The following is an 11,316-nucleotide window of genomic DNA, read 5'->3' as shown; positions in this document are numbered from 1 at the left end:
TCGCACCGGCGTTTCCAAAAACCGGCACGATTTTCGCGATGAGTTGTTTGTTTAACGCCTTCTAATTTGGAGCCCAAGGATCTTGACCCTGCTCCAGCCCGAAGCACTTCCCTGAAGGTAACGGGTTATCTTTCGGTGCATTTTCACTCTAAATGTGGCGTTTAGGTTTTTTGTTTTTGGCCTTAAAAGAAAAGATAAACGAATACGCCACACGAGCAAGCAATCGCGAACTGGCTCCAACCCAAAAAAAAAAACAAGACTGTTGAGTCCACGTTGTATTCTAAGAAATTTTAGTAACAAGAAGCACCGAACTCTTGCGGGGCTTCACGTGAAACGGTTTTTTTATATTCTCTCATTCGACACTCATTTGAAAGCATAGTTTTTGCGACTCTTATGTTGTAAGCCTAATTCCACTTTGAAAGGATCAAATCCATGTTTTTTACCGAATGTTAAAACAACGAAAAAACTATCCAGTGCAGCGTCTGCACCAACCGATCGTAACATCTGCCTTTCCTTCTAGCGCGTCCACGAGTCCTTCGACTGCTGGCACATGCCGAAGATATGGAGAAAAAATAAACTTTCGGAACCAGGAAGTAGACAAACACACCGAACAAGGATCCGAAAAAAGGCTCTACTTCACGCTTGAGGCGTCCTAAAAACAGAAGCCGTGGAAAGATCGCTTGATCAGTGTTAAAGGCTTGCTTGAATCCCGGCTAAAGAAGAACATTGAAAAAAATTTCAATAAATAAGAATATTTAAAACCTCAACAACTGAAAATAATTGCTACAAATAAGAAACGGTAGTCTTTCCCCTTTCTGAATTTTAAAAACGGTACTGCTTATAAGAATGATAATAATTATACCGACCGTGATTTTTCAAACCCAAACCGTGCCTAAGGACTCATAATTAACTGTATCCACATTTCAGCAACAAGCCACTCAAGCAACCGGTAAACTTCCGGTACCAGGACCTTCCTGCACCGTTCGCCCATAGACCACAGTTCCTGTAGGATAACAGGGTGCGATATGTTACCAATTGATTTCACGGTTGCAAAGGAAGCCTGATTCTTTCCTTTCCACTAACGGTATTCGATTTATGGAGTGCGCCTTCCGATTCCATGTTGTTAAAGAAAAGGACCATCATTTCATCCGTTAGCGTCTTGAGGATGCACGCCAGACTTGCGAAGGCTTCCTCGATGTATGCAAGCAAAACCGTACCATATTAATTTGCCTTACCATAATTAATCCTGCCCTCGAACGGTTCCAGGGCACCGAGGGCAACACGGAAAACGGAAATCAAATTTTCCACTTATTAATCACGTCTCCTCCACGTTTCTCTTTCTTTTCCTCCGTTTGCTGTTTGCACATGGCGCATAGAAGAAAAAAACAGATTAAGCTTCCGGTACTACCGCACGAACATCAGCGCTCATAAACGGTACTGCGTGGCTGGTCTTGATTCGGCTACTGCGAAACCCCGGTGGAAAAAGGATATTCGCTTGACAATTTGTTAAACCTTGCCTTTGCCATCCTCGCTCGATCGGGGCTTCTACCTGTTGTAGGGCTTTGCAAGGGCATTTCCTTTCAAAGGTGTTTATCGTGGATAAAAAAAAACCTATTTCCCTACCTTGGAAAAGGCAACATGGGGAAGCAGACCGCAGGACCCTACGGACAGTGCGACAATATTTGTCAAACCACGGGTGCCAAAGAGGTCCGAAAACAATGCGCTCAAGGGGAAAGCTGTCAGCGAGTGAAAGTGAAGACATAATTTCACGGACAGTTTCGTAAAAAAAACTGAACACAAGCACGACAATCCACCGGAACCCTTTTACCCTCGACACCCTTGTTACGTGCGGTATGTACTTTCCGCCCCGCTTTCCGCTCTCCCCAAAGGGGGCGTAGGGGTGTATGAATTAAAAAAAGATTAAAGTGACAAATGGTAGCTCATTTGTTCCGGCTACCCCTAGCGCCAACCGTTTTTCGGCGTTCGATTCCCTGACGCTATCTTTTCGCACCGATCGAGGCGTCCGAGGGGCCGATGAAAGCGATCAAGTGTCGCAGGCACCTTCCCGGAAGCTCCTCGAGTCGATCGATTGTAACAAATTGAAGAAAGATCGATGATAGCGGAAAGAAAAACACGCGCATACATATTTTACACTCGCATCGCAGTGAAAGTGTTGGATGTTCTCGGGACGCACAAGAAAAAGAAGCCAATGGTCGTTTTGAATTCAGATCTCGGATTGCGTATCAAAAGGGTATCAAAAGATTAAACATGTAGAGCACGAGCTCTTTCCAAACAGGCCCAAGTGCCACTCCAGGGATCATGTCGATCTCAGCTACCGCTTCAGAAGCTACCCAAATGAGTGGATAAATGCCCCCAATTCAATGTTCACGCCACACACAATGGGATCAGTTTATTGGAGCAATTACGACTGACACGTTCTCAGCTCCCGAACCAACCCGAAACAGCTTCCTAAACAACCCACCTTCGATCCACCCGAACCGTTTGGAAGCGCTCGTCACGAGCTCATGTCTCCCGGATTCTATTGTGACCGATCTCACCGGTGGTCAGTATCGAGCCTCCATCGAAGGCTGGATGATGAAAGCCCTGCCCGAAAACGGGAATCGCCCGAAAAGTGTTATCCAAACAGCCCGACGCTCACCGGGCCGAGCTGGGCAGCATGAATTTACATAATCTCAATGGGTCCACAGCGAGCGCGGGAAGAGCTGGAGGACGATCTATCGAGGCCTCTTCGGTGTGCGGTGGTGATGACGATGCGATGATGGAGATGATTAATCGCTTTCCCGACGTCCATCTTCCCGCGTCCAACGAAAGCGGCGCAGGAGGACGCATTCCCGGCGGGGTATGGGGCGTTTTGTTATGATTATTTTATTGTTATTCTAACCATAACGGCAAGCAGGAGGGGGGGGGGGGGGGGGGGGGGGGGAAAGAAGTCGAGAATTTCCTCGAGAAGTAGTCCCATCACAATCGAGCAGATCTCCATCGATCCACTTGGCCCGGACTCTGGGACCCGCCGTTCGGCCATCGGGAGAAACGACGTACGAATCAAACAAAATCCTGCTCTAGTGGGTGCTCGTTTACATACTCACCGTGAGCAGCGCTCTTACCGGGTTACCGTCGCTTCCTCCGTCGCCTCCACCGCCAACCTTACCCAAACCCAAGTAGAAGTTTCACTCCCATGGCGTTGGCCGCGCTCGTTCGCTACTTGAACTCTATGGAATCCACGTCGCTCCTGTTGCCTGGATTGCGCATCCCGCCTAGACGATTCTGGGACTTCGTCGCGCGTTTAACGTCAGCGTTCTTCGTCACTTCTTACCATCGGCATCCGACATACTTGATGGCCCGGTCGGCGTTCCAGGCCGTGGCCACTCTGAAAATTGTCCGAAAAATTCGTCGATAGGGCGATGGATGGAGAGGGAAAAGAAGATCCAAGGAGCGAACAAGATCTCGCTCTGTAGACGTCCGCGGGCGGTTCAACATTGTTTTCAGAACACAGGAACACAACACGCTGGCGGGGTTTGCGCGGTGTGTGCAAATTGATTCCAATTTTAACATTATCCCCGACACCCGGTCATCTCCGGTTCCTCGTACGTTGCATATTTACGCCGCAAGCGACGCAACGCTAGCAATTTAGTAAGAAGTGAAGATCCTTCCGTTCGACGCCCGGAACATCGTCAGGATATCCGGAGGCTGTTTGTTTAGCCGGTTTTTAGGTGCGTGATGCCAAGGAGCGAACAGCCCGTGCTGTAGCTGGTAGAATTTGCGGATTTCTAAAACACTCCACAGCGTGCCTCGGTCAGAACTCCACCTTGAAGCATCTCACACGAACGTGGCGATAGACACAGTTTCGCACCGCACACGCAAACCTTAATGGAGGCCACCTTTCCCAGGCACTGCGTTGGATGATTTGCATACGTAATGAAAGTGAATCAGACAGTTCGGCCGTGCCGAAGTTCCCGCGGCTCCGAAATACACCCGGACCGGGCGTTACCGGTCCGAATCAAACGTGAGCCTACGCCCGATCGAGAGTGTCGGAGGTATCCGCCGCTGGCCCAAGCAGCAGCTGAAGGGCTCTCGAACCACAAACCATGATTTCGGCCCCGAATCGAGCGTTACGGTACGGTTGGCCTCTTCAGCCAGCCGTGTACGAAGAATAGAAGCAGAAGCAAAGCCAAAACCCGGTTTTGATGAGCCTTCCAGGTCTGACCGTCCTCTGGCTATTTCTTACATTCGATCTAGAACTTGGACGGAATCGTGCGTGATTGCACTCGACGAGGACTTGAGATTTTTTTATTAGATCCAATGCTCCGAAGAATTCATACCAAACGTCGCACCGATGCCAGATGGCCGCTGGTCATCTTTGGTTCATCCCGATCAAGCTCACGCTTTAGCTACCGACGCGTCAGTTTCGGAGATATCCGGGCCCTTCGGGCGAAAGTACCGGTAGTAGACGGTTCCCACCACCATCAGCGCCAACGTTGCCTTGGCAACCTGCAATGTTGGATGGTCAGTCGGTAAACACAAAACTGGCAACGCACCATGCGATACTTACATTCGCCCGTCCACGTATCGTGCAGTTGTTAAAATATCGGGACCACCCGCGTATCGACGGATCATCGATCGGTATTCCATCCTTATCGGTTTTCAGCTTCTGCTCCGACATGGCCTCGCGCGAAAGTGCTGCCCGTTTCGGGAAGCTGTCAAACTTGGCTACAACCGAACTTCACCCTTTTTCGTCTCGGTGACTACTGCGATCCTGCCGTCGCTCTGTGATACTGCGTGAGGTGTTGCGACGCGTCTAGGGTTGCTAGATCCCACATCCTAGGTCGTGTCCTTCGTGCCCTTTTTCGAATGCCTTTTTGCCACTCCCGAGTTGCACGAGTTGTTAGTTCCTTCGGATGAAAATTGACCAGCCAGAAAGGAGGAAACGAAAGGTGCTAGGTGGGCGGTGGGCAACGAGGTTTCCTGGAAATGCACCTCTCCAGGAACCAGATCCCTCCCGCTAACCGCACCGATGACGTTGTTTTAACCGGACAAGAAGACTCACTCGGATACGCAATTTTTTCCTGTTATGTTTTGCTGCTACTCAAGCGGAAAAGACTACGTCCCGCCCCTTGCACCCTGGGCCTTCGTTCGGGGGTCCTTTCAAACGCCGTAGCAATCGCGGTGTTGGTGTGTTAGTGTGCCATACTGGAGTAGCTGAAATTTGATCGATTTTTCGTAACTTCACCCCGCGTTCTACCAGACGTGAGCACGCTACTTTTTTTATCTCTTGTATCTGAATTTGACTTGTTCATTTTTTTTGTTTGCTTTATTTACTGTTGACTTTTTTGTCTTCCATTCGTCGTTCGTGAACTCGGCTCGGCTCCTGTAAAACACGACCGAGCGCATGGATATTTTTTGTTTGTTTAATTTGCTATCTTATTTGAAAGACGTTAAGGGCGTGCGAGCAAAAAAAAAATTGTCCTTTAACTGCATGCGCACTTCGCTCACTGTTCGAACCGCCCCGTTGCAAGCCAGCGCACGCGAAACATTAAACTCCAATTACGGATTTTCTAACAGCCAACCGACCACCTGTGCCTCGATGCAACGTTCGGACCCCCAGCGGGACACTGTTTTCCCCGTCACGGGGCGCGTGCTAGTGGTGGCCAACTTTGACGCATTATTAGTGTCCCTGGTAGGCAGCGATCCATTACCGAATGCGCAACATTGTAGCGGCCACCTAAACGCAACAAATCCGACAATTTCACACCACCGAATCCTAACGTGGCCATGATTACAAGTCGCTCGCAGCTAAACCACCCGATTCGCCAGCATGATTGATGACAATGCGCGTTTGTGAAGATAGCATCCTCAGACACGTTAGCAACGGTCTGGAAAACAAAAACCCGAGTGGGATTTCGACGCAGTAGCCAAAACGAAGAAGTCCTCTTATTTGTGGCATCATAAAAACGAAACAAACCCAAAAAGATACCGCTTTCTGCCACCGTCTACGTTGTGCGCTAAGCCACCAGTTTGATCACTGAATTAGTGACGTCCCGGTTGGCAGCTTAACGATCTAAACCACACACAGTTTATCTGTAACTTGACACTGCGGCACCTCGTCCCGCGTTCTCTCAGCAAAAATTTTGGGTGGGGTCGATGCATTTGGTGCACCTTTTTCTCATGGCTAACGGGCAGCCTCAGAATGAGTTAAACATTGGAGATAGATTGAACATTTGAAATGTCGATCGATTTCGGATTCAATCAAACTTTAATGCAGTTAAGAGAGTGTGCAAAACTTTTCCATTTTAAAATCATTGGGGCGTTCTAAAAATGTTAAATGAATGCAGTACATATTTTAAATATGAGAACTTTACAAGTATATACACTTGTTCTTCAATAATTTATTAATGTTTATTTCATCTCCATACATATCGCTTACATGATTTCTTCATAAAAAAGATATCCTTTTTTTTATTACCATCAAATAAAAGACACCCATTTAAAATGTTTTATAGACTTGTTTATTGATTCTTTGCATTGCCAACATGGCCCAACCCGAAAGGACGCTTTTTGATAAATCAATCTAACGACCAACTCGATCGACCCGTGTCCATTCACCATCCTCCCAAGGATCAATGGCGCTCCAAGGTTTAAAAAAAAGCTCGCCCTCAGAGCCGAAGCCGAAACTATTAACAATTTCACACGACCATTACAGGACGTCGATGCTTTCTAATTTAAACGGCGGCCGCAACGCGTCCTTCGTTTGATTTTCCCCAAGCGCCGGTCATACCAAAGGACTTTTTCCCGGACCACCGGGTTTGATCGAACCGGTCACGAACTTACTTTAAACACACTCTAAAACTTTCTCCTAAATCCTTCCCTTAAATCCCTTTGCATTTGCGCCATCGAAGGTCCTGCAGTTCATGCGGTGATTATGTGTATGCAATAGAATCGAAGGTATTGAAATTTTATTTTTATCGGCTTCCCTTAATTTGTCGAAACACACCCACCGACAGCATCGGACGGCGATCAAATGCACGGGATCGCAGCACGGTATCCTTTTTTGTTTTTGGTCCCTGCCTTGAGGTCCTAGTTGCCTCACCCCTTTTCGGCCGTCTTCCTTCGGGATCCTTCGGTCGATCGTAAACGCTGAGTTATTAATCTTACGCAACTCAAACATCTCAAAGCCGGCGGAGATGAGCGATGCGCCCGGTTGTGCTGCGGGAACCGGCGGTGGCTGGAATGTTTATTTTTATTTTCCAAAAGAAATATTAACAAAACCATCGTCGGCGGGTCCCGAAACGATTACTGCGCCACGCAACGCGCCAGCTTTTATCGCACTATGCGGCGCGTCGCGGTACAAACCCTGTAATTATCAGTGTCCCTATGTTTGCCATCTCTCCTGCATATGGCAGCGCCGTCTGACGTGTCCTTTACAGGCCCACACGAAAGGACGCTCCACGTGCTGCAACGCAACGCGTTCAGGTTCGAAATCTTGCGACGATCGTTAAAATATTACCCCACGCTGGCGAACCTCCGGCGATGCGAAAATCATTTGCACAGCTCTCTAACTTCGTGCCCATCTTTTAATTGAGCAAACAAACAAACAAACTTATTCTAACCCAACCCCCCGGAGGGTCTTGTTAGGCTAAGGATAAAGTAACAAGGGCTACAAGTTCGACGTAAGGCCATCGGCAATTCCCCAAGGTGTCACTTAGGCACGTGTACCTATCAATTGGCATCATCAACGTCAAGATGTTGCTTCCAACCACGTCGTGGTATGTTCTGACGCGCACCAATTCCGTTTCCAATGGCATTTTTTAATTTAAGCATGCAGTTTCTTTCTTCTTTATTCTGGAGGTATTGGAGGAAAATAGTCCAAAAATGCGTTCGGCCTACAGTATGTGGAAAAAAAGAGCTGAAAACAAGCGAAAACACACGAAGCACAAAGAAAATGATTGAAAACCGGACCCGAAATTCAAACGTTCTTCACTACGGAATTTCGACTCGATTACGTGCAACGCTTGTTGCCTACATCCAGGGGCGTTCCTTGATTGCTTCGATGGACCGTTGATTCAACTAGATATGAATTAAGTCGGAGAAGTAGAATCTCACTTTTCTGAAACTAAGCGATGAGACCACTACTCCACTTATTCCATATCGTGATAGGGGTGCGTCCACCATCGTGATTTCCGGTGCAAAAGCGAGGTTGCGCTCAGAAAACTCGACACTCGAATGAATCATGCCGTCGCTCTGTCGTTGCATCACGCCACCATTCATGGGTATGAAGTAGATCTGACAGCATCGGAAAAGAATCGCGCGCCGGTGGGAGCAGAGACGGCAGCGGCCAGCGCGGCCCATCCCTGCTGCTCCACCGAGCGCCCGCAGCGCAGACGTGTCTGTCCATGATCTAAAATACCCACGATCGTAACGCGAAACGCCCGGCGAAACCAGTAGAACCAGATGAATGGACCACGGAAAGCCGTAAATTCACTAATTCACTAGCACAAAACGGCGTAGGTTACCTCACTTGCGCACACTTTAAACACTTTTGCGAGTTCCTGCGCGCATCCTGGCGTAACGCGTAACGCACGGATAAATCGGTTCGTTTTATTGAACGGAAGCTGATTAACGCGAATCCTGTGTGGACTGAGGTGAAGCTAGACAGCCCAAAATGGCTGCCACGTTGGCAAGCAAAGACACGCCTTTCCTGCGATACCGATCCACTCCGCACCGAGCGATGAACTGTTATAAGAGAAATTTTAAATTTTACACAGCTTTTATAAGCACGGTTACCGATAACCGAACCCCGGACTGGTGCGACACGGCCAAATGTGTCCCCGTAAGTATAAGTGTACGTGTGTGTTGGTGGGCATCGGAGGGCCTCGACACAGCCCTAATATCGGCTCCAGGAGAATCGATATCGATGTGTGCGAACGGGACCGATCCCCATCCGCTTATCGATTCCACTTCCCGTGACTTCGGAATCAAACACGACGTTACCTCCGCGATGGTGATAGCGTTTTGGGGTCTCGCGGGTATGTGTTCGGTTCGCGCCTTGCACGGCCAATAGATAAACGACACACACGACGGTCGTACGGGACCGTGTCGTTCGTATTTATATGCCCTCGCCAACCACAACCCTGGCCACGCAAGCGCAACGCAAGCGCTCACCTGTCCCCCGATCCATCCGGTTCCGAAATCGCTGATAAGGAAAATCGCGTCCTACCCGGTTTCCACCCAACCCGACCCACGTCCCGCCTGGTGCGATATGTTTTTCTTTCTTTTTGATCTTTTATTTGACACTTCCTCAACCCCTGGTGCCTCGATCGTGTGACGATTTCCGACTCAAACTCACGTTACCAACACACCGGTAACGCCTTACCAGTGTCCTCACCATATCAAGGGAGAACTATCGATGATAAGCGCGGGCCACAACGGCCACAACTGTGTGGGTTTTTTATGGCACTGATTAAACCGAGGCAGTAAGACACCCAACGTCCAAAATGACGCTTACCCCAGAACCAGCTCACGTCGGCATTCGGGCATTGCGAAATTAAGCACCGGTTTTATCGGGAGATCGAAAATATCGGGGGCCCTGGAGTCGATCGCGGTTGCGCCCCATGAGTTGCACCTTTAGAAGGTTACATCCACACACACATACAAACCTCATACAGTGGCACTATGAAAATGCGGTACCGAATCGGTATCAGGATACACACTTCAGCAGATTAGTCGACAAACTCAGATCCTTCTTATTCGCGAGTAAGAAAAGTGCGTATCTTAAGCGAGGGTATCGAGGGGTTGGAAAAACGGCCACAATGCCATGACGACATTGCACAACTCCACGGTCGGACCCACGTTGGCAGGTTCCCCCCTAGGATTGACGATAATTCGTAGCTTATTTGGGGCGACAGGAAACGCCTGGGGAGACTTATCGATTTTGACGATTTCAGCGCATTGGTTCTTTCTGCTTTCCTAGAAACGACCGAGAAGAACAGAGACGGGATGGTCCACGGCAGCTAATAAGAATTCACTCAATGCGTCAAGAAAGTCACCACCGACCGGTCAGTCTTTTCGGAATCCCCTTGGGCATTAACGTTTGGGTTCGATAAGGACGCTAATCTCTACCGAGGCGTAGGCTTTGTCGTTCAGGTGGTTTTTCGGAATCAACTCAAAAGACGAGGTGTGAAATTGGACCGAGAAATCCAAGTAACTTCTTATCACTCGCTTCTTGGAGATTTATAATCTATGACAAAATTGGTTACAGGTTGTGAGTTGGCACAAATTGAGCAACATCCATTTTTAATCCATAAAAATACTGTAGGAATCATGAAAAATTTTTGAAGTAAGCTGGCATGACAAGTGCATTCAATCTAATTGCAATCATCTAACCTAGATCGTTTAAGATCGTAAAAGTACCACCTAAAACATTTATTACAAATAATAAGTTACGTAATTATTGTGTTCTTGATGGACCAGCTGCACAAGAACTATTACTAAATTAGTGATTAACTTGCATAATAGTTATATAATATCATCACAAACATGTCAATATAGAACAACATTTATTAATTCCACTCATTATTCAGTGGTTACAGTAGTATTCAATTGATTTTTATGAAGTACTCTTAGACCCAAGATAACAATTATAATAGTTTAGTGCATTTCTTGAAGACTATAGAAAGAAAAATAGGGGAAAAGAACAATTCTTTCACGGCACACAAATTCAAATACACCAAAACATGTTTTCTTTTGATCCTGATGGACATGAACCGTTGTAACGATGTAAAATCAAACAGAAAAAAGTAAAAGCGTTATTATCGAAGAATTTTGTTGGTTAATAAAGATGTAACGTGCATGTTAACCTTCGAGTGAGTTAATTTCTCAGCATTACATCATTCTGTTGCACACTTTTCGACGAGTTCATGAAGGAAAATCCATCGCAGGCTGTTTGATCACCGTGCTTGGCTCTTCTCGGCAGCTTCTCGATCGCATTCGTATCAAATATGGAATTTCCTTATCGAGCCACAGAATGATTGATACACAGCGTGCTACCACCTTGTCTACCGCCCTCTGCCTCATCCAACCGGCCCGGGTTGGCCACTGTTCCGTTTGTCTGTATTGCGCAGCCGGCTCTCCCAGCGACTTTCCCTTCACCGGGTCAGCCGCTTCGGTACCGTCGGTTGCCTTTCACCTTAGGTAAACAAGGACCAGGTACCTGAGGCTCAAACCCTGATAAGATAAGGCCACTGGCCGGGGTTTGTTTCTTCATGTTTTTATTTCGTGCGACTGACGAACGAACGCGTGACG

This window comes from Anopheles ziemanni, chromosome 3 (genome assembly GCF_943734765.1).
Source record: "Anopheles ziemanni chromosome 3, idAnoZiCoDA_A2_x.2, whole genome shotgun sequence".
Taxonomy (NCBI): Eukaryota; Metazoa; Arthropoda; class Insecta; order Diptera; family Culicidae; genus Anopheles; species Anopheles ziemanni.
Note: the sequence above shows the minus strand (reverse complement) of the source record.